This window comes from Orycteropus afer, unplaced genomic scaffold (assembly GCF_000298275.1).
Source record: "Orycteropus afer afer isolate SDZICR_OR568_19922 unplaced genomic scaffold, OryAfe1.0 scaffold00051, whole genome shotgun sequence".
Lineage (NCBI taxonomy): Eukaryota > Metazoa > Chordata > Mammalia > Tubulidentata > Orycteropodidae > Orycteropus > Orycteropus afer.
In genome coordinates this window covers 9,122,185-9,147,712 of record NW_006921638.1, presented here as the reverse complement: position 1 = coordinate 9,147,712, position 25,528 = coordinate 9,122,185, and the positions used below count along the sequence as shown (strand labels likewise).

Sequence of the window (25,528 nt, the reverse complement as noted above, 5' to 3'; positions counted from 1 at the left end):
CAATCCTACTTCCGTAGTGATACTGCCTTGGAAACCCAAGGAGGGGTCGCTATGAGTCAGGGCTGACTCGACGGCACATAACAACAACAACAATCACTATGAAAGTAGATTGCCCAATCTTCCTTCCAAGGAGCGACTGGTGGGTTTGAACCACCAGCCTTCTGGTTAGCAGTCAAATGCCTTAGGCACTATGCCACCAGAGCTCCTGAAAGCTACCCAGACAAGTGATTATTATGGAAGCATAAAAAAGATGCTGGGAAATGTTATATAAATTATATCACTGTATATATTATGTTCAGTTTTCTTTAAAGGAGTAACGGAGAATTGGAAAATAAAATACCTCTAGGTAAATAATAAAACAAACTAAGAAGACTGCAAATAGTGAGAAGTCAGAGAATGGGCATCATTTTTGTAGTTCTAGGGTCTATTCTGCTAAGTACTTAATAAGAATGAATGAAGTTCATGCAAATACCAATCAGCCTTATTCACAGCATTTTCTTGTCACAATTAAGACAGTGTGAAGTTAAAATCACTAATAAAACTGTACAGAAATGACAGGCATTCAGATATATTTTTCTTAATGAATTTTATGTCAAATATATCTACTTATTAAGTCATACAGTATAAATAGCATATAAATTAAGACTAAATGAATGAAGAAGAAAATGCAGACAAATAGAATCCTAAAATGCTAAAGGTCAAATCTTTGATATGTCATTACACCTACCACCTGAGGTTATTTTGAAATGGCACCAAGCACCTCACTCAATTAAATAAAGACATTTTCAAAATATAAATATTTAATAAGGGAAATTTAAAATCCACACAGGAGATGTTCTTTATTTTATTAAATAAAATCATTTCAGTATATGAATACAAAGGAAATGTCGACTGGAGACTTGAAGTAAAATAGCCTGAGGATATAATGCAGATTGAAAATGTGAATAAGAAAGAAATGTATTTCTTAAAGCTGCAAAGGGCTAGTCAGGGAACTTTAGTACTAGCCAAATATATATATTCTGATACTTAATTTAATACTTTTCAAACTAAAGTCGTTATAAATGTCTTCTTTTTACGTTACCTGTAAGTCTTTAAAGTGTGCTTACTTTGGACAAGCTATCACACAGAAATCAGAGGGAGATGAAAAAATGATAGCATCTCTAAAAAAATCATTTCAGGATTCAAATTAGTCTCTAAAAAGTTGTTGCTAACTCCGGTCACCTGGTTACTAAATACAAAATTTTTAGTATAGTGTATGGTGCTACATTGGTGGAGTGCAAGAAATATCTTTCTTTGTGGTTTTCACCTTGTTATTTACCTTACTAATCTGATCTCATTTCTTCTCAGTTCTTCCTTTCAATCCATAGCCTAAAGGCTCCTGTTTCTTGCCTATTTTCTTATTCTTTCTATGAGTTTCCTTCAGTCCATCTTCTGTTTCTTTGAAAGATCCAAGAAAGAAATGAAAATATACAGAACAAAACCTTAAAAAGTTTGTTGTTGTTGTTGTTATGTGCTGTCGAGTCGGACCTGACTCATAGCAACCCCTCCTTGGGTTTCCGATGCAGTATCACTATGGAAGTAGATTGCCCTACCTTCCTTCCAAGGAGTGGCTGGTGGGAGTAGTCTATGTTCTTTACATTTAAAACATTACTTACATTTAATTGTTAATAATTGCTAATTACCTTTTAAATCACGTATTGATCTGGTAGCATAGTGGCTAAGGCACTTGACTGCTAACCAGAAGGCTGGCGGTTCAAACCCACCAGCCACTCCTCGGAAGGAAGGTTGGGCAATCCTACTTCCGTAGTGATACTGCCTCGGAAACCCAAGGAGGGGTCGCTATGAGTCAGGGCTGACTCGACGGCACATAACAACAACAACAACAACATTGTAAAGTGTACATATGTTAAGTATTCAGCTTGTCAAAATGTAAAGAACAAGATACAGACCATATCCAGAAATTTAGGACACTCCCCAGTATTATCTTCCTGTTGATTCCCCTCTCCAACAGTAATCACTAATCTGACCTCTATCAAGATTAGCATTGCCTGTTTTTGAACTTCTGTGTATGGTTTATTTTGCCTAACATTAGGTTGCATATAGTTCATTGTTTTTTACTGCTATGAAGTATTCCATTATATGAATATATACAATTCATTTTCGGAAGGAAGGTTGGGCAATCCTACTTCCGTAGTGATACTGCCTTGGAAACCCAAGGAGGGGTCGCTATGAGCTGGGGCCGACTCGATGGCAAATAACAACAACAACAACAACAATTCATTTAACCATTCTATTGTTATTACTATGAACATTCTTGTTCATGTCTTTTGATGAACTTAAGTACTCATTGTTGCTGTGTTGTTGTTATGTGCTGTTGAGTCAGACCTGACTCATAGCGACCCCTCCTTGGGTTTCTGAGGCGGTATCACTACAGAAGTAGATTGCCCAACCTTCCTTCTGAGGAGTGGCTGGTGGGTTTGCTCTATAGGGTATATGTATGTTTAACTTTAGTAGATGCTGCAGTTTTCCAAGCTGGTTGTACCAATTTACATTACCATCAGCAATGTATGAGAGTTCCATTTGCTCTACTTCCTCCCTTAGAGTGGTATTGTGAATCTTTTTAACTTTAGCCATTCTAGTAAGAGTATTTGACTCTACCCAGAAGGCTAGTGGTTCAAACCCACCAGGCACTTCTCAGAAGGAAGATTGGGCAATCAACTTCCAGAGATACTGCCTCAGAAATCCAAGGAGGGGTCACTGTGAGTTGGGACTGACTCTATGGCAGTGAGTTTAGTTTAGTTTTTTCAGTAAGGGTATGTTGTTGTTGTTATTATTTGCCGTCGAGTCGGCCTGACTCATAGCAACACCTCCTTGGGTTTCCGAGGCATTATCACTATGGAAGCAGATTGCCCAACCTTCCTTCCAAGGAGTGGCTGGTGGGTTTGAACTGCCAATCTTCTGGTTAGCAGTCAAGTAAGTGCCTTAGGTACTATGCTACCAGAGCTACTAGTAAGGGTATAGTGATATTTAATTCTCTGCTGTCTTTTTGTGGCAAACATAAGTTCTTAATTTTAATAAGTTTCAATTTAACATTGCTCTTTAATTGTTTTTGGTCTTATTAAAAAAAATCTTAGTCTATTTCATATCCTTTACATTTAATTGTACATGTCTAGTCTCATTATGGGAGCTCTGGTGGCATAGTGCTTAAGGCATCTGAATGCAAACAAGAAGGCTGATGGTTCAAAGCCACAAACCACTCCTCAGAAGGAAGGATGGACAATCTACTTCTGTAGCGATACTGCCTCAGAAACTCAAGGAGGGGTCGCTATGAGTTGGATTCAACTTGACAGTAGTGCACTGCATTTGTTGTTTCATTAGTTTCATTATAAGGAACTCTGGTGGTATAGCGGCTAAGGCATTTGTTTGTAAACAAAAGGTTGGTGGTTTGAAGCCACCAGCCGTTACATGGGAGAAAAATGAGGCAGTCTGCTTCTTTAAAGATTTATAGCCTTAGAAGCCTGATGGGGGTTACTATGAGTCAGAATCGACTTGATGGCAATGAGTATGGTTTTTGGTTTGGTTTCATTATAATAAGTTCACAATGAGCTCACTTAGTTTGGAATTCTGCCTGCACTTACATTCGTCTCTGTACCTGTGACTGGGACCCTTTACTCTTAAGCTCATTAAGGTACTCATCATTCAAAATGCCTTGGACATCTTCAAATTCCCGTGAAGACAGCTGGAGTGACAATGATGACTTTTTTTTTAAATTGAGGTGAACTTCCTATTACATACAATTGACTATTATAAAGTATACAGTTCAGTGACTTTTAGTGCATGCACAATGTTGTGTAAACACTACCTCTTTCTAGTTTCAAAATTTTTTTCATCACCGCAAGTAATCACTTCTCACTCCCCATTACTTCCTAAGTTTTGAAATCAAGAAGTATGAGAGCTTTCCTACCTTGTTTTCTTTTTCAATATTGTTTTGACTATTCTGGGTCTTTTGCAATTTACAAATCTAGATGTATTTTAGTTTTTTAATTTTGCAAAAAAGGTTACTAGAATTTTGATAAGAACTATATTGTATCTATAGATCACTCTGGGGAGTGTCATCATCTTGACAATATTAAGACCCCTATCTATGGACACGGGATGTCTTTCCATTAAATTAGGTGTTCTTTAATTTCTTTCAGTGATGTTTTAATAGCTTTCAGTGTACAAGTCTCTCACTTCCTTGGTTTAATTTATTCCCAGATATTTTATTCATTTAGATGCTATTTGTAAATGGAATTGTTTTTATAATCTCCTTTCTAGTTTCCTGTTGGTGGTATACAGAAACACAACTGATTTTTGAATGTTGATCTTGTACTCTTCAACTTTGCTGAATTTATTAGCTCTAGCATTTTGAGGCTTTCAAAAAGGACTACCATGTTCAGGATGGATTACACTTCAACAAAAGGAAAACAAAGGTCCTCACAAGTGGACTAATAAACAACATCATGACAAACAGGGAAAAGACTGAAATTGTCAGGGATTTCATCTTATTTGGATCCACAATCAATGCTGTGGAAGCAGCAGTCAAGAAATAAGATGATGTACTGCACTGGGTAAATCTGCTGCAAATGACATCTTTAAAGTATTAAAGAGCAAGATGTTACTTTGATGACTACGGTGCACCTGACCCAAGCTGTGGTATTTTCAGTAGCCTCATATACATGTGAAAATTGCACAGTGAATAAGGAAGAACTAAGAAAAACTGATGAGTTTGAATTTTGGTGTTGGCAAAGAATACTGAAAATACCGCTGTGGTAGTTAGTTAAGGTTGTGGGTCAACTTAGCTGGGCCATGGTTTTGAGCAGCTAGGCAACTGGATGTAGTTATTCCCCATGATGAGACTGATAATCAATTCCATGGTGGAATCTGCTGTGAGCCTTTGGGTGTGGCCTGCTTCCACCATAAAAGAAGAAGCTTTGAGAAAGGTCTCGGGCTTTTGACACCTCTGGATCCTGCATTTGGCTGAGTCATCATCTCAGGGGTCTGCCATATTGCCTGTTGATCTTGGAGTTGTTCCTGGATTTGAATTAGTGCCTGCTGTGTTGTCTGCTAATCTTGGGACTGTGCCATTTTACCTGTTGATCTTGGGTTCATCAGCCTCAGCAGCCAGCAGCTGCATGAGTCAGAAAAAGTTCCCAGTTCTAGTGGACCTGGAATGGAAGGCAGAGCTGAAGCCCAAGGCCAAGGGGCCTTCATCCTAGAGCTGGCACTTTGAACATGGACTTCTAGCCTCCTAAACTGTAAAAGCATAAATCCTTATTTGTCAAACCCATCCATTTGTGGTATGTCTGTTATAGCAGCACTAGAGAATCAAAACCACCACAGACTGCCAGAAGAACAAACCTGTCCTGGAAGAAGTACAGCCAGAATGCTTCTTAGGAACAAGACTGGCCAGACTTCATCTCACCTACTTTGTTCATGTTGTCAGAAGGGACCATTCCCTGGAGAAGGATATCATGCTTCTCCAGGGAAGTGGAGGGTCGACGAAAAAGAGAAAGACCCTCAATGAGTTGGATTGACTTAGTAGCTGCAATGATGGGCTTGAGCATGGCAAAGACTCTAAGGATGGTGCAGGCCTGGGCAGTGTTTCATTCTGCTGTGCATAGGGCGCAGGGCTGCTATGAGTCAGAACCTACTCAACAGCACCGAAGAACAGCAACAACATTTTGTGGACTATTAGAAATTTTGTATGCATAGAATCTCAAAGTTTCTGTGCACAGAATACCAAATCCTGCAACCATTTTAATAAAAATAGGTTTTGAGGCCCTGGCTGGAGGCCAGTCTGTTCCTCTTTTTGACTAGCTGGTTAAGTCCACTATCCAAGCACTCTCCCTTATCAGACAGATTCTCATACTTGTTGGGCATCAGGCATTAGTCCTAATTATCCCAGGCCCAGGTACCCAAGAACTAGGGATAATCCCCGTGCTCCCTGACCTGCAGAATTATTCAAAATGCCCAAACCTCTGGAAGCCAATGAAACCTAGCTAACTCCACCTTACTTGCTATACATACATAAGCCATATCCCACAATTCCTGCATGTTGTTATCTTGTCCCTGGATGCAATCACCCATCTGGTGTCGAGTCACAGCACAATGTGCCTCTCTGTCTCTGGGCAGCATGAGCATAATAAACCGAGTAACTTTTCATGGCCTCCCTGACCCATCTTTCTTGAAGTGTATGGGAACTCACCATACCAGGAATCTGTTAGAGCAAATTCCCAGTAATTAAAAGGACAAATAGTTTTTTTTTTATTTTTATTTTTTTTTTAAATTGTGCTTTGGGTACAAATCTACAGAGCAGGATTTGTTTTACATTCAACTGTTCTTGTACATTTGGTTTCACTCTCCAATTACCATCCCCAACCCTAACCCACTTTCCTCCTCTCCCAATTCCTGTGCCCTTCTTAGTTATGCACTCCTGTCTGTCCAGCTACCCCTCCATGTGACTGCTGCCCCTCTGGTGCCCCATGGCCGACTGCTCCAAGGGGTGTAGCTCTGTAGAGTAGGTGGGTGCTTTGCCCAGGGTTGGGTGTTCTGCATTATCAATACATCTTGATTGCATGTTTGGTCAACTTCAGACTGCAGAAGTTTATAAAACTCTTCAATTTCTTCATCTTTTGTTTAGGTGGTTACTGTAAATTTGAATAATAGTAGTATTAACTGGGCTTCCTTATAGGTGTATAGCTATTAGACTATCACTGATAGCATTGTACTACAGGATAGATCTTGAGATGTTCTTTCTGACTATGAACACAATATCATTTCTCTTCAATTCGTCATTCCAGGCATAGTAGATCATGATTGTCTGATTCCAAATGGCCAATACCAGTTCATTTCAGCTCAGTAATGCCTAGAATATTTATCATTATGTGTTCCATTTCATTTTTGACAACTTCCAATTTTCCTAGTTTCATACTTTGTACATTCCAGGTTCCAATTATTAATAAATGTTTGCAGTTGTTTCTTCCCATTTTGAGTCATGTAAAAGGACAGGTAGTTTGATTTGGAGTGATCTTTTTAAATAAAAAATTAGATAATGTCATTTAAAATCCGGCAAAAGCATCTTACTATACTCCAAACATATCTCTAAAATAATAACAAATTGCATATATTAGCTCACTAAATCTCACAACTTACGTGTGAAGTCTTATTATAGTCCTTTTTACAGATGATGAATTTGAAACAGAGGTAAGTCAGAATCTGAACCCACAAGTCCTTTCCCAGAGTTCTTGAGCTTTAACATTCCTTTATACTTGCCATGGTTTACAAAGCCCTGTATCATCTGGCTTCTGCCTACTTACTTTTTAGCCTTGCTTTTACATTTCTCAAGTACATCAATCTTTTTTCCCTGCTTAAGGCCTTTGTTTGAAACTCATTTCCCTCTATACTCTACCTGATTCACTGTTACTCACCCATTAGGTTTCAGTATGCACACCACTTTTTCAGAGAACTCTTTCTCATGTTTCAGTGTAAATTTGTATGTCCCCTACCCCTGATTTTTGTTTCATAGACTCTAGTCTTTCCCTTTTTATAACTTACAATAATTTTCAGTTTTACTTTATGATGGTGAACCTTTACTTCCCTAATTCTGATGCATTAATACTCTATTTAATTAGGATAGATTCACTTCAGGGGAAAAATACTTTCCTTAAGAACTTGAAGAAATAAAATTGTTCATAACTCTAAGGGCATTTTCTTATAGGAATAATAGTGAAGTAAGTCCAAGTACACATAAATATGTAACCACTGAAACATACAATTGCATTAATATTCTTTTTCCCTTAGAATGATCTCTATTTCAGAGTACTCACACCTAAATTCATAGCACAGCTAAATTGTTAGCTTTCTTTAGAGTCATATCATTTTTATTTCTGCTCCAAAGTTATTATATTTTAGATATAATTTTCAGCATGATAAGGCTAAGACACTTGACTGCTAACCAGAAGGAAGGTTGGGCAATCCTACTTCCATAGTGATATTGCCTCGGAAACCCAAGGAGGGGTCGCTATGAGTCGGGTCCGACTCGACGGCACATAACAACAACAACAACAAGAGCATTACAACTTAATGGCTCTTAAATGACAGAGAATGTAAAATTATTTTAATTTATAGAAAGAATAAATTATAAAATAATAGCAGAAGAACCACTGAATCACACTCAGGTTCCAAAGCATGTAACCAACAGTACGGCTCACACAGTATCAACATAGGATGGTATGGCAGTTAAGTTTGTGTGTCAACTTGGCTAGCCCTGATTGAGTGGCTGGGCAGCTGGATGTAGTATTCCCCATGATGAGACTGGTAATCAATTCCATGGTGGAATCTACTGTGAGAAGCTGAGTAGCTGCCTTTGGGTATGTGGTCTGCTTCCCATATATGAGAAACAGCTTGGGGAATGATCTCCAGCTTATGGCACTCATGGACCCTGTATGTAGCCATGTCATTGTTCAGCAGCTGCCATGCTCTGCCGACCTGGGGACTTACAATGGAGTTGAATTAATGGCATAGTGCCTAAAGCATCTGACTTCTAACCAGAGGCTGGCAGTTCAAACCCACCAACCACTCCTCAGAAGGAAGGTTGGGCAATCTACTTCCGTAGTGATATTGCCTTGGAAACCCAAGGGGGGGGGGTCACTATGAATCGGATCCAACTCCATCGCAGTGCATTTAGTTTTAGTTTTAGTTTTTTTTTTTTTTTTTTTTGTGTGGTTTGGTAACATAGGGACTGTATCATTTTATTTGTTGACCTTGGGCTTGGGGCTTGTTAGCCTCAGCAGCCAGTAGCTACCTGAGTAAAGAGATGCCTCTAGCTTCATTGGCATCTCTTTCACCCAGTCCCTAGAGCCTGACACTTTGAACTTGGACTTCCAGCCTCCAAACTGTAAGAGAATAAACTCCTGTTTGTTAAGGCCATCCCATTTGTGGTGTATTCTTGTCAGAGCGGCACTAGGTAACTGAACAAGATATTTCAACAAAGGGATGCAGCACTAGAGACACTCACTTGTTTATGCCAAGAAATTTGGAAGGCAGCTACCTGGCCAAGAAACAAAAAGGGATCCATATTTATGCCCGGTGCAATGTGGAAATTATTGAACAATGTCAATAATAATACACAGAGGTAAAATTTTGCTGAAATAACTAAATAATGGTTGTAGCAATATATTGACAGGAAAGTGCCAGAAATTCAAGCCATATTTAGAAGAGGACATGGAACGAGGGATATCACTACTGATGTCAGATGCATCTTGGCTGAAAGCAAAGAATACCAGAAAGATGTTTATCTGTGTTTACTGACAGAGGCATTCGACTGTGTGGATCATAACAAACTACAGATAATGTTGTGATGAATGGGAATTCCAGAATACTTAATTGTGCTCATGAGGAACCTGTATATAGACCAAGAAGCAGTCATTCAAATGGAACAAGGAGAACAGTGCAGGGTTTAAAATCAGGAAAGGTGCACATCAGGATCGTATCTTTTCACCACACTTATTCAATGTGTATGCTGAGCCATTAATCCATGAAGCTGGAGTATATGGAGAAGAACACAGCATCAGGATTGGAGGAAGACTTAACAACCTGCTATATGCAGATGGCACAGCCCTTCTTTTTGGAAGTGAAGACTTGAAGCACTTTCTGATGAAGATCAAAGGCTATAGTCTGCAGTATGAATGACACCTCAACATAAAAAAAAAGAAAACAAAATCTTTACAACTGGACCAATAAATAACACATGAAAAATGGAGAAAAGATTGAAGTTGTCAGGGATTTCATTTTACTTGGATCTACAATCAACATGCATGGAAGCAGCAGTCAAAAAATCAGATGATGTATAGCACAGGGCATATCTGCTGCAAAAGACCTCTTTGAAGTGTTAAAGAACAAAGATGTCACTTTGAAGACTAAGATGTGCCTCAGTCCAGCCATTGTTGTTGTTGTTGTTATGTGCCGTCAAGTTGGCCCCGACTCATAGCGACCCCTCCTTGGGTTTTCGAGGCAGTATCACTACGGAAGTAGAATTGCCCAGCCTTCCTTCCGAGGAGTGGCTGGTGGGTTTGAACCGCCAGCCGTCTGGTTAGCAGGCAAGTGTCTTAGCCACTATGCTACCATATCTTCAAATAGGCTCATATGCATGTGAAAGACAGACAGTGAATAAAGAAGACTGCAGAAAAACTGATGCATTTGAATTGTGGCACTGGCAAAGAATACTGAAAATACCAAGGACTGTCAGAGAACAAACAAATCTGTCTTGGAAGAAGTACAGCTAGAGTGGTCCTTAGAAGTGAGAATGGCCAGACTTCATCTCACCTACTTTGGTCATGTTGTCAGAAGGGACCTGTGCCTGGAGAAGAATGTCATGCTTAGTAAAGTAGAGGATCAGGAAAAGAGGGGAAGACCCTCAATGAGATGGACTGACACAGTGGTTGCAATGATGGGCTCAAGCAGAGAAAGGATTATGAGGATGGCATAGGACTGGGCAATGTTTTGTTCTGTTGTACATAGGGCTGCTATGAGTCAGAGCCAACTTGACAGCACCTAACAACAACAACAACAACAACAACAACAACAAATTATCCATGGATCAAGAAGGAAATCTCACGGGAAATAAAAAAATATGGAACTGAATGAAAATGAAAGTACAACATAGCAAAATCTGAGGGACATAGCTAAAGCAAGACTGAGGGTAAATTTTACAACACTAAATGTATACACTAGGAAAGAGGAAAAGTATCAAATCAATAATCTAAATTACCACCCAAATGTAGAAAAAGAAGAGCAAAACAAATGCTAAGGAAACAGTAGGAAGAAAATAAAGAGCAGAAATCAATGAAAACTGAAAGGAGAAAAAAATCAATGAAACAAAGAGTTTGTTCTCTGAAAATGTCAATAAAATTGAGACACCTCTAGCAAGACTTGCAAAGAAAAATAGAAAGAAGATACAGATTACCAACAGCGGGAATGAAACAGGTGATATTGCTACTCACCTTGCAAATATCAAAAGGATAATAAGGGATTGCTACAAACAACTCTCCAGACATAAATTTGAAAACTTAGATGAAATGGATCAATTCCATGAAAAACAGTAATTATTGATACAACATAACAACCTGGATAAATCTCTGGAGAATTATGCTAACTAAAAAAAGCCAACCTCTAAAGTAATCTTTTCATTTATATAACATTCTGGAAATGACAAAATTATAGAAATTGAGGAAAGAGAAACATGAGTTATTCTTATGATAATGGAACTCTCCTATATCTTGACTGTATCAATGTCAATATCTTGGTTGTGATATTGTTCCATAGTTTTAAAAGATGTTACCATTGGTGAAAACTGGGTAAAGGACACATAGTATCTCTGTTTAATTCTTATAATTGCATGAGAATCTACCATTATTTTGGAGCAATATATTTAGTTAAAAATTATTTTAAAATATAAGAACTTGAGTGCTGCTAAGGGAAAGTAGTGGAGCACATGGAGTTGCATATGAGAAAGAAAGAGAAATAAAAGTGACATAATTCTATACTATTTGAGCCCACTTGTTCAAATGGAATATTTAAGCAACAATGTTTAATATACACTTTAATAAACACTTCTTGAATGCTTCCTACATAAAAAGCACTGTGCTATGTGTTAGTCCCCAGGAGGATACAAAAAGCACTGTTATGTGTTAGGCCCTAAGAGGATACAAAAAGAGTAATGTATGGCCCATTCTTTCAATGGCATTGAAATCTTGTAGAGAAGATAAACCATGTACACAATAGCTATGAAGCCTAGTAGGAACTGATGAGAACCTTGTAAGAGGAATGGAAAGGCTATGAGTGCTTAGAAGGAAAATCTTCTGAGCATGGGATGAAATGTGACTTCATGATGGTGTAGCAGTTCATCACGATCTTGATATGTGGTGATCAAAAAAGCATGTGGCGAGGGGGATAGGGAAAAAGCATTCAATTGGATGTAATAGAGTAAGCAACAATCAAAAGCTCAAAAGTGTGGAGACATTTTCAAAGGACAGTTAATACTTCCATTTGATTAGAAAGAAAAATTGCCATTATGGCAGGTAAAAAGAAATCTCAAAAGAAAACTTGAACAGAATTTACAAGCAACTTGAATGTCAGGTTGGAAAACTTGGGTATTGCTTAGTAGGCAATGGGGAGTCAATGAAAGTAATTAATGAATTGGGACATGAGATGATTTCTGTTCTAGAAAACTGACTGGTAAACTATGGCCCATGGAACAAATCCAGCCCACCACCTGAATCTGTAAATAATTTTTTGTTGGATACAGTCATATCTACTTGTTTAGATGTTATACACACCAAAGTACATCATAGTCAAATTGCTCAAAACTAGTGTTTAGAAAGGGAAACTTTAAAATCACAGGGAGAAAGAAAAGCACTATATACAAAGCAACAAAAATATGAAGAGGAAAACAGATTTCAGAAACAATTAACAATTAATAATGGACCACAATGTATAGTAATACTATACTGTACTACACCTAATCTAGTGCACTGAGCTCCACTAGGACTACTCTGTTTGTATTTGAAGAACCTAACAACTATTAGGTAATTAACAACTGAATGGATACATGTTCAAATATAGAGGTACTTTCTAAAATGTGGAAATTTGCCTCTCAAGGCAAAAAATTATGATGTATTTGAGTTCATAAGAAAATGTCTGATAGTAGCTACTGTTGTTGTGGTTGGTTGTTAGGTACTGTCCAGTTGGCTCCAACTCACAGTAAACCAATGTACAACAGAACAAAACACTGCCCAGTCCTGTGCCATTCTCACAATTCTTGCTGTGCTTGAGCCCATTATTGCAGCCACTGTGTTAATCTGTCTCGTTGAGGGTCTTTCCTTTTTTTGATGACATTCTTCTTTACCAAGCATGATATACTTCTCCAAGGAATGGCCCCTCTGACAACATGACCAAAGTAGGTGAGAAGAAGTCTGACCATTTTTACTTCCAAGGAGCATTCTGACTGTACTTCTCCAGGACATATTTGTTCATTCTTCTGGAAGTCCATGGTATTTTCAGTATTCTTCACCAAAACCACAATTCAAAGGCACCAACTTTTCCTGTCTTCCCTATTCACTGTCCACCTTTCACAGGCATAGGAGGTGACTGAAAATACCACAGCTTGGGTTAGGTGCACCTTAATCTTCAAAGTGACATCTTTGCTCTTTAACACTTTAAAGAGATATTTTGCAGCCAGTTTACTCAGTGCAATATGATATCTGATTCCTTGACTGCTGCTTCCATGGGCGTTGACGGTGGATCTAAGTAAAAGGAAATCCCTGAGAACTTCAATCTTTTCTCCATTTATTGTGATGTTGCTTATTGGTACAGTTGTGAGGATTTTTGTTTTCTTTATGTTGAGGTGTAATCCATACTGAAGATTGTAGTCTTTGATCTTCATTATCATGATAGTATATATCTATATCATCATGATAATGAACACACTGCCATCGAGTCAGATCTGACTCATAGAGACCCCTCATTGATTTCAGAGGCAGTATCACTACAGAAGTAGATTGCCCAACCTTCCTTCCGAGGAGTGACTGGTGGGTTTGAACCACCAGCCTTCTGGTTAGCAGTCAAGTGCCTTAGCCACTATGCCACCAGAGCTCCCATATCATCATGATAGTAATGGACATGTTCATTGCCTGGACTTTCAGAACCCAAAACTAAATCAACTGCCACCATGTTTATTCAAATTGATAGCAACCCACTAGAAGAGGGCACAGGTGCCCCACAGGGTTTCCAAGGCTGTAAATCTTCATGGATGCAGACTACTTCATCTTTCTCCCATAGTGGCTGGTAGGTTCCAAGTGCCAATCCTTTTAGCAGCCCAATCCCTTAACCACAGCACCACCAGAGCCCCTGACTTTAGGAAAGAAGATACCAACAACTTTTAAAAAATAATTCTCTAAAGAGCCAAAATAGTCTGATATTCTTATCTGGAAGATATAAAAGTGGTATTCAATCATTAATCCTAAAACTTACCAACAGTTTGACAAATTCTTGTGATTTCCGGGTTTAATGGCCTGGGAGATAAGTTGCTATGAAGTCAGAGGAAAGCATGAATTAATAATAGATACATAACAATCTAAAAAGAAGCTCTTGTGGTGTATTGGATAAGGCATTTGGCTGCTAATCCAGAAGGTCAGTAGTTGAAACCCGTCAGCTGCTCTGCAGAAGGAAGAAGGAGTGATCTACTTCCATAAAAATTTACAGTCTCGCAACCCGATGGGGGTCACTCTGAGTCAGAATCTACACAACAGCAGTGAATTTGGTTTGGTTTTGGTTTATCAGTCTAAAAGAATAGTCTTTTCTCCTAAATCATAAGACTTTGCCTAGTCTTGTCCTTTTGAACATTTTTTTAAAATGTCTTATTGTAGTAAAAATATATATAACAAAACACACACCATCTCAATAATTTCTATATATACAATTCAGGGGCACTGATTACATTATACATTTGTCTAAACCCACAAAACTGTACAACACAAAGTATGAACGCTAGTGTAAGCTATGGACTTTAGGTAATAATAGTATCAATGTTGTTGTTGTTGTTGTTATGTGCCATCGAGTCGACCCCCGACTCATAGCGACCTCTCCTTGGGTTTCCGAGGCAGTATCACTACGGAAGTAGGATTGCCCAACCTTCCTTCCGAGGAGTGGCTGGTGGGTTTGAACCGCCAGCCTTCTGGTTAGCAGTCAAGTGCTTTAGCCACTATGCTACCAGAGCTATTGATCTGTTAATTGAAACAAACGTACCACATTAATGTTGATGTTGTTGGTTGCTGTCCAATCAATTCTGACTCGTGGTGACCCCGTATGTACAGAGTAGAACTGCTCCACGGGGTTTACAAGGCTGTGATCTTTCAGAAGCAGAGCACCAGGCCTGCTTCCAAGGTGGATTTGAGCTTTGAATGTTACCCAGGGATCCACTGCATTAATATAAGATGTAAAAATGGGAAACTGCATTTGGGGGCTATAAGGGATCACTTGGTACTATCTGTTCAATTTTCCTGTAAATATAAAGCTGTTTAAAATAATAAAGTCTACTTGTTAAAAATAATACAGAGTGAATAGGACGGGGAGATTAGCTAATCATAAATTCAATAGGAATCCCAAAATGGCATGAGATAACAAAGAAACAAAGCTAAGCATGGCTAGTAATAGTATAAAATTAGACCTGATCATGCCTAGACTCAGTTAAATTTGTTATAACTTACAACAATGATAAATTGGAGTACCTGCACAGGAAGGCTTATCAGGTTAGGTTGTTGTTGTTGTTATGTGCCGTCGAGTCGGCCCCGACTCATAGCGACCCCTCCTTGGGTTTTCGAGGCAGTATCACCATGGAAGTAGGATTGCCCAACCTTCCTTCCGAGGAGTGGCTGGTGGGTTTGAACCGCCAGCCTTCTGGTTAACAGTCAAGTGCTTTAGCCACTATGCTACCAGAGCTCCTATCAGGTTAGGTAGTGGTTCCTGAAACTCATTACAGTTTATAGACTATGGTTGAGGAAACATATTGGTCAGCAATTGAGAAAAAAACTAAAGGAATATGAGAAACAACTTCATTTATTTGCATGGGCAGTTTATGGTGTTCTGTGTGACTCAGTAACAGATTACAGCTTAGAATGAATCTTACTGATTATAATTATAAAACAGAACGTTGATGTCTTGAAAAGAATCAAGGTGCTCTCATTATGTTTATAGGGAGCTCTGGTGGCACAGTGCCTAAGACATTTGACTGCTAACCAGAAGGCTGGCGGTTCAAACCCACCAGCCACTCCTTGGAAGGAAGACTGGGCAATCTACTTCTGAGAGATACCGCCTTGAAAACCCAAGGAGGAGACACTATCAGTAGGAATTGACTCGATAGCAGTGAGTTTTTTTTTTTTATGATGTTTATACAGCTATTTGATAAAAAGTTGTTAGAAATCATGTAGAAGAAATACTTATATCAGGCAGAAGACTAGATAAAAGAACTTCTAGACAGAAGTGAACTTTCGATGCAGAGACCTAGTTAAATGCTGTTACAATTTGCTACCCAAATCTACATATGTTTTGGGGTTCTCCTATCAAAACCCAGGAAGAGTCCTCATATGCATAAGTATTAGTTCTTAATAAAATAATTTCTGAGGAGCTCAGCATGGTCATCCTTTAGTTGGTTTCCTAGCTAATGGCTGAACAATTTGTTTAACTACTGAAAATTATAGCCCATACTGTCAGCATGAATAAATGATTACACAGTACTAAAAATGTATAAATGGAAAATAACTAACTGTTCTGTCCTGGAAGAAGTGCAGTAGGAATGCAAGAGTGGAAGCAAGAATGGCCAGACTTCATTTCATCTACTTCGGTCATGTTGTCAGAAGGGACCATTCCCTGGAGAAGGATATCATGCTTGGTAAAGTGGAGGGTCAGCAACAAAGGGGAAGACCCTCAATAAGATGGATTGACACAGTGGCTGCAATGATGGGCTCAAGTATAGCAAGGATTGTGTGGATGGCTCACGACTGGGCAGTGTTTTGACTCATAGGGTCAGAGCTTGCTTGATGGCACCTAACAACAACAACTGTTCTTAGGTAGGGCCAATACTTTGCAATCTTATTAATGATCTCTGGTCTAAATACAGAATTTCTCTTGTACCTAGTTTGGGATTATCTCATTTAGAACGAAGTCTATGCTTACTGTCTTCACCTTCTCAGCTTCTACTTAAGGCTCTGAAATTTGGCTTTGTCCACAACTGCTCCAACGATCTTGTCACTAAATAACAACGACATTTTTTTTTTCAGTCCTTAATTTATTTCTACTTGAAGCCAATTCTTTCTGAAAATGCCCTCTTTTTCTACTTTCCATGACAATACACTTCCAGTTTTCTGTTTACTTTTCTTGATGCTTCACAATTTCCTTTGGGTACTTTTCCTGTATCCAACACTGAACTGTTGGTGTTCTCATTCTACTCACTCTCCTTTGGTTTCAACCACTTCCATGGCTTCACTAATCATATACAGCTAATGATCCTCAATTCTGAAGCATTCCTTCCCCCGCTAAGATTTCTGTCCTGAGCCCCAGTTCTACATAACCACTACTGGACATCTCCACTTGCAAATATCTACAATTCAATATGTTTAAAACTGAACTCATGATCTCATCTGATACCCCCTTCCTAAACAGCTCTTTCTCTCCTCCTGTTCCTGCTGGACACTACCATCTACTCAGTTGTTCAAGCCCAAGCCTATGCATCATCCTTAATATCTACCTCTCATTTCAAACTCTAACCAATCCTATTTATTTAAACTTTTAAGTCTCTCTTGCATCTTTTCATCTCCCTAACCATGATCTTTGAGCACCATAATTTTTTCAAGTGGGTTAATGCAGTAGTCTTTTTCTTTGTTCCTTGCTTTGCCTGAGTATTCTGAAGGACAAATATGAATGCATCACTCCCTGAATTGAAGCCCCTCAATGTTTCCTCACTGGCCCTAATATAAAGTTAAAATTCCTAAACATCTTCAGGCCTATCTTTCCAGCTCATTTCTCATTATTTACCAGTTCACCTCTACTCCATCCAGGATGAACAACTTTCATGTTCCTAGAACACTAACTCTTTTACTTAACTACCTCCTTCCTATTTGTCTTTTAGATCTCAGCTTGCTATGAGTTTCTCTATGAAGTTTGGCTTATTAAGATTAAGTGCTCCTTTTATGTGCTCCCAAAGTACTTTCACTTTTTAGCTGGATAATAAGCATCATGAAAAACTGCCCCCTTCCCCAATTATTTGATCTTGAGTGCTTAGGACAGGGTATAATAAATATTTGTGGAATTGATGAATTACAGATTTCTTTCTTCTGTGTCATATGATTTCTAAGTTTTTAATTTTTTTTTTTATGGTGGAAAATAATCTTTGTGATTGGTAAGTGTCCTGCAGAATATAACCTATGGTTGTTTAATACTGGTCTGTAGTTACCCAATGCAGAGATGGCAGGTTGATTGCTTTGTGAATACTAAAAATAATTTTAAAAAGCCTAAGATCTAAGTAGGAAATGAAAGAAAGAGAAGTAAGCAACCAAGGAAATAACTTGCATGGGTTATTTTATTCTGGAAGAGTATTTAAAATTGACTCTCATTACTATAGTACCATTGAAGATTTCAAGTTTTCTTGGCTGGCAACAAGTGCTATTGGAGGCCCCCCTGGTGGTTGAATGAACATTTACTTGTAGTGAAACACCCGAAATAGGGTCATGCATTCAATGGATATTTACTGAGCTGGAATTGACTTCAGAGCAATGGGTTATATATATACTATGTGGGAAATATATAGTAAGTTCTTGGGGATATAGCAGTGATCAAAGCAGATAAAAGTCTCTAACATGGTAGAGATTTTGCTTCATTTCATCTTTAGTGTCTGGAAGAATGCTTAATAAATATTTGTGAATTAACTTTGTGATGTTTTCTAAGGCCTATTTCTAATCTAAATCATTCTGTACTTCCTTATGTCTTGATGGCCTTCCATTCTAGAAGTGGTTCTGTGTGGAATTTCTCATAGAAAAGCAGTAGGGAGGATTGTCACAGGATTCTCCTGGAGGAATCTCCACTTCTCTCCCATTTTCTAGAGAAGAAAATATTTTTTTCTCCTTAAATCATTTCACCATAATTTAGGATAAATATAATGGATAAAAGAAATGTTAACTTAGGAAATTTAAAGCAGGCCTCTTTACAGTGAATGGATAGGGAGTTATAAGAAATTGATCTTTTATCATAATTAATTTCATCGATAATTTTGGCTATGGTAACTGTAGAGAAATATTATTCACTCATACCAGGATGATTCCTTAATTTTAAAAAATTACACATGTGCTATATGCACCTTGTTTAAATTAATTCATTATTTATATCCTTATATTTTTCATCAGTTCCTCTGTACAATAAGTGAAAATTGAAGATGTGAACAAAATCAACTCAAGCCTCCATCTGACTGCTTTATCTACACACTCTAGGGATTATAAAGATAAAAGTAAGGTTATTGTTTCTTTGAGAGCTAAAGTACTCAGTAAAGTATTCGGGTTTCTTCAAAAGGGAATACTTGGTATATCAGCAGTCTGATAACACTAACACTTGCCTTATATTGCATTTACAAGCATCAGAATTCTTTAAAAAATGTAGCTAATAATCAACATGAATGTCATTTACTTCTATTTTGGTCTCCAGGGAATATTGTTTACTTTGTTTTAAAATGTATGTGAGTCATTTGGTTATATGCTTTTTTTAATTAGCTTGAAGGAAGCAATCACTGGGGAGAAAGCGGAAATCAATTCTTATCCGATATTGATAGCTACTGTTCTGTAAACTCTGTGTCCTTTCTAATTAAATGTAAACATGTTCAGTTCTAAAGTCCAGAGCAATGACAACAGTCACTAGGAAAGATTGCTTAAGTACTGCTCAACTGATTCGCCTGGCCTTTATTTCTTTCAAAGTTGTGCTTGTGCAATCATTGGTAGGGTGAATGCTGGTTGTAACTGACTTTTTTAGGTCATCTTCAGAGAAAAGATTTGACAAGAATGCGGAGTGTTCTGTAATGCCTAAAGTTACTTATTAACTATGTCCTTCTGATAGCTAATCAATGGCATTGCATAGAGTCAAATTTGTTGCACTAAACTGCCCCCTGCCCAAAGCCAAGTCTTGGTAAATATTTAATGGCAGTAAAGGTGTTTTGCTAGTTATCAAACTGATATGTTAAAGGACTCTTAAAAGCAACTTTATCTTGCCTTCCCCTCCATAAATAATTTGCTCAGCACTATAGAGTGTAGGTGTAAAAGCATTTGAATTATTTCATTTTATTGAGTACCTTGCTCAGAAAAGGACCAAATGAGCATATATACAAAATAATGCCCATTTAATCAGTATTATGTCACTTAAACATAAGAAGAGGAAAAAAATCCCAAAAGCAACATTCATACTTCTCTCCTTGGTAAGATGCCACCTTAAAGTAAAAAATAACCCAACCCTTTTCACTTTTTAAAACAGCAGACTTGCTCAAAACCTGTTGTACAGCTGCTCTCATAAGGAAATGTTATACAGTTTCTGTGGCTGTTGAGTTGCTGCACACTCTGTAAAAAGCAGAAGTTATATGGATTTTAATTTTTATTCAAAACAGTTAATATTGGATTTTTATATCTTTACCCTTTTTAATTAGGTTCTATTGGGTTTTAGGCATCCATGTGTTACCTATTTTAATTTCTGGCTAGGCAGAATAATTGGCAGTTTCGTTATTTAAATATGCGGAAATATCTCAGACATAAGTTTTATTAGGAACTTGATAACTGTTTAGGTACTATATAAGGTGGATTTCTTTAAAATTACAGAAATATTTTATAGACACAGATTTTTAAGGCATTTAACATATTTTCTTTCTGGCAGGAGAGTTTACACATATTTCAGTCTAAAAATAATAAATGCTGACTTATTTATGTATGAATTTTAATAGCTTAACAATAAAAAGTTTTCCTAAGTATGAAGTTAGAGCTGATGACAAACTATTGTACTGGATTAACGGTCTCCCATGATGCATCTCTACATCAAAAGGGTTAATACTAAAAATAGAAAAAGTATTAGAGTAAAAAGGGTAAAGTTAAGTTTTCAGAATGTAAAAATGTTACAAATGTGACAGATCTGAGGTGATAGCACTGAATTTGGCAATGTAGGATGATCTGTTTATTTTACTTTGGGGTAGTCTGAAAGGAATGCTTGTGTAGTTTTTGCCTGACATAGCAGGTGGATAGAAGAGCAATGGATTCCTACTATCAGAAACATCTGAAGTTAAGTTTTTTACATGTTATTAACAGTCCAGTGGCTATGAAATCAAAGTTCCTGAATTTCCCCCTAATATCCTATGTAAGCATTTTAAAAAGTAATACGGTGCTGTACACTTTTAAGAGAATAATGTTCTGATTTTAAAAGTTTCATATTGTACATTGCTGACCTCAGTATCTCAAAGTTTGGAAAATGAGAAGGTGGCATAGAATATGTGATTTTAAATTGGTTGTTCTGCTTTATGTCTCTTGAAAACATGTCTACATTTTTATTTCTGTGTCTCAAATGTTATGAAATATGATGACATTTCTCTATTTCTCCAATTTTGGCCAGGGGTGTCAGATCAGAATTAGGGGCAGGCCAGCATATACATGCCTAGAGTCCCAAACTAGTCATTAAACTTCACTGGAGTAAATTGAAAATGTGCTGCCAGTTAATCAGGTTGCACAGGTAACCAATAACTCATATAAATGGAAAATTTCTAATTAGATGTACTATTGCTAAAATAGACAGGTGCATCAACTAGAAATTAAATATTTTTTCCCCCAGCTCTGATGTACAATTAATTGCACACTATAATATGTAATGCCAACCACCAGACAGCTAACTTCTGAAAACTAATATGTGGTGTGATGCTATATTGGTGTAATTTTAATCCCTTTAATGTGACTCCTCAGAAATTATCTAGTTTGGAAAATTGCAAAAAACAATCACACTATGGGAGTATATAGTAGAGCCACAAAACCCAGACATGGAAGGTATCTTGGAAAACGTGATACCTAAACTGAGTCTTAAATAAAAACTATGAGCTACTCAATAATACAAGGAGAAATAAAGCATGTCCAACCAGAGGGAATCACATGTATAGGCTTGGTGGTATGAGGAACTTTTGCTGAAGATAACTCATTATGGGCTTGTTAATATGTCTAGTCCTAAACAGAAACCTTGAACTCTTGTAAAGTGGGAGAGGGGAAGGAGGTTATGTTCGGAGGGAAAGATACTGTTCTCACTTCACTTCCAATATTTTCTGAAACTTAGAGAATAACCTGTGCTCTGATTGCTGGGAGGCAAAAGGGCAGAAACTCTCGGGCCTAAATGAAGACATGTTCATTCTCATTGTCTTCAAATAACATTGAACAAGTATTTACAGAGCACCTACTTTGTGCCTACTTTGGCACTGGAGCTAGAGCAATGAATGAAACAACTGGCAGTTGGGAATTCTCTTTGTGAAGACCTGAGGAACAGGCTTAGTCCAAGAGGTTGTCATCTCTCACCTATTTTTGACCCTACTTTCAACACCAAAAGTCCTGTATGCCAGTTCTTTGGTTTTTATAAATAACACTTTATTTGAAATAATACTCTTTTTACATAATATAGCTCTGCAATAAATTTTCTGACAACAAATTATATTCTGCTTTCATATATCATTTTAATAGTAAATATATATCCCAGTATTATACAGACATCACAAAGAATACTAGTTATAATTTTCAAGAACTATGCAATTATAAAAAATAATTCCCTGAAGACTGCTAGTAAAGTGAGTTTTCACATATCTATGCTTATTTTCTGAACTATTTATAAGAGATGAACATATGCTAATAAAAAAACCAGAAGGATGAATGGAATATTTTTGATATTAAGAAAAGGTCTGAAATAATAAACACTAGACATCACAGGGGGAGCTCTGGTAGCATAGTGGCTAAAGCACTTGACTGCTAACCAGAAGGCTGGCAGTTCAAACCCACCAGCCACTGCTCGGAAGGAAGGTTGGACAATCCTACTTCCGTAGTGATACTGCCTCGGAAACCCAAGGAGGGGTCGCTATGAGTCAGGGTAGACTTGATGGCACATAACAACAACAACAAGAAGACATCACAGTACTTCAATATCTCTACCTGACTTCTGAGATCTGGTGGCACAGTGGTTGTGATAGTTGGAGCTGTGTGTCAACTTGGCTGCACCACAATTCTGTGTGCTTTAAGCAATTTTGATGTGGGTTGTTCCAATGATGGGGTCAGATGTATATGTTTTGAGCAGCCAATCCACTGAAAGGGAGTTTCCTTAGGGTTGTGGCCTGCTTCCAGTATATTTATGGACATCCTGGGAACAGAGACATTCTTCTGTGGATCAGAATTCTGTTGTGCTGCCTACAACTGTCCGTGAGTGAATAGTCGACCATTCAGCCTGGAGATCTTGGATTCATCATTTGTTGGAGTCAACAGCCAGTATACTGCCTGCCAACCTTGAGCTCCTGAGCCCCTGAGGCTGTATGAGTTGGGAAAAGCCTCCAGCTTGATGTTTGATCCAAGAACTTTCGACTTGCCAGCTTCTATAAGTGTGTGAGCCATTTTCCTAGATAAATTTCTCTTTCTCTTTCTCTCTCTATAAGCTTTACTGCTGTTCTTTCTCTAGAGAACCAGTCTAACAAATTTGGTACCTGGAGTGGTTCTAGAGAGACAAAATCATAAGGATGGGCTTCCTAAACTGGTTCTCCAATTTGATTAATTGTAAAGACACTAGTGACCCTGAGTTCATTGGTAAAGAGGGCCCTGCTAATCCATGGCATAAAGTGGCAACATTAATATGGAAAATAGCACAACCAATAGATCAAGTACTTGTGAGAAGTGAGGCTCTGGGTGATCACATATTTGACACTTTTGTGCAATTTTGTCAGCATGAAGAGTATAAGGAAGCTGATTGGTTGGTCCTACTTACAGTAGACAAAATGGTGAAAGAATGAGATGAGGTCAGGGCTGCTGAGTCACAGCTTAAGTGCCACATAAAAGAACTCAATGTTTCCAATTGTGCTCTGAAAGAAAGCCTTATTTCTTCTAGTAAAAGAGCTGATATTGCCGAAAACCAAACCCAGAGTCTTATTGTAAGGGTGGCTGAATTATGACGCCAATTAAATGACCAACCCAGAATGATGTCTGAAGTTAAAGTGAGGGCATTGATTGGGAAAAAATGGGATTCTGAAACCTGGAATGGGGACATATGGGCAGATAGCCAGGAAGATGAGGATATGGAGCCTGTACATTCTGTTGCATCCCTCCCATCTGAAGGGTTTACTGTAAAACCATTATCCCCTCCATCTCAGTTTGATGGGATTAACCCAGCTGTTCCTGCTGGGTCATTGCCTGAAGAAGAGGCCATGGAAGACATTGCTGAATGTTCTCAAGAACTGCCCTAACCACCCATTTTTGCTGCCAGACCTATAACTAAAGTCCAAGTGAGCTCCAAAAGGTGAAATAGAAAGTGTGACTGAGGACGTATACCACCTGAAAAGACCTACTTGATTTTGCTAATATGTACAAACAGAAACCTGGAGAATATGTGTGGGAATGGCTACTGAGGGTGTAGGATAATGGTGCAAGAAATATAACATTGGATCAGTCTGAGTTTATTGATTTAGGCCCTTTAAGTATGGATTCTTCATTCAATGTTCCAGCTTGAGAGGTTAGGAAAGGATCTAGTATTTTATTTGGTTGGCTTACTGATGCGTATAGATTATGTGGTGGCCTACCTTAAGTCAACTTGAAGTACTAGACCTGTCTTGGTATAATGTAGAAGAAGGTATCCAGAGACTTAAGGAAATTGGCTTGTTAGAATGGATTTATCAGATTAGACCCCTAGAGCCAGAAATGGAGAGTCCAGAAGACATGCCTTTCACCAGTACAGTGAGGAAAAAATTTGTGAAGGGAGCTCCAGCATCCTTGAAGACTGCTGTGATTGCTATTTTATGTAAACCTGATTTGACAGTGGGAACTGCCCTAATTGAACTAAGACACTTAACTATGATTGGACCCTGTGGTAGTAGGGGCCAAGTGGCAGCAGTTAATCAACAAAGGCAAGCTGGGCGTGGTTACCACAATGGACAGCAGAGTCGGAACAGAATCAGAATAGTCTGACTCGTGTGGAATTATGGCATTGGCTGCTTGCTCATGGTGTTCCTGGTAGTGAAATACATGGTAAACCTACTAAGTACTTACTTGATCTGTATAGACAGAAGAATTCTAAGTCACATGAACAGCAGCCTAGATTGAATCACCAGAACAGAGTCATGGCTTCTCAATCAATTCCCAGACTTGAGTCAGTTTACAGACCCACAACCCCATGAATGGAGTGAGGCCGGGTCCTTTGGAGGAAGGACCCCACTACATTGCTAAAAAATTTATAATGTCAATCTTTCTCCAAGCCTTCCCCAAAGGGATCTGAGGCCTTTTATGAGAGTGATTGTTCATTGGGGAAAAGGAAATAATCAGACTTTTCAGGGAATACCAGACACTGGCTCTGAACTGACACTAATTCCAGGAGATCCAAAGCATCATTGTGGCCCACCAGTCAGAGTGACGGCATATAGAGGCCAAGTTATTGCTAAGCTAAGGTGCATCTCGCACTGGGTCCAGTGGGTCCCCGAACCCATTCCGTAGTGATCTCCCCAGTTCCAGAATGCATAATTGGAACAGATATACTGAGCAATTGGCAGAAGTCCCACATTGTGTCCCTGACGTGTGGAGTAAGGGCTATTATGGTAGGAAAAGCTAAGTAGAAGCCAATAGCACTGCTCTACCTACAAAAATAGTAAACCAAACGCAGTACTGCATCCCTGGAGGGGTTGCAGAGATTACTGCCACCA

At 38.3% G+C, this 25,528-nt stretch overlaps 1 protein-coding gene across 1 annotated transcript in view; it reads right to left on the bottom strand.

Annotated features, from left to right (window-relative positions):
- The window catches only part of MIPOL1 (mirror-image polydactyly 1), a 297,381-nt gene that overhangs the window by 1,769 nt on the left and 270,084 nt on the right, over window positions 1-25,528 (bottom strand). The window lies entirely within an intron of this gene.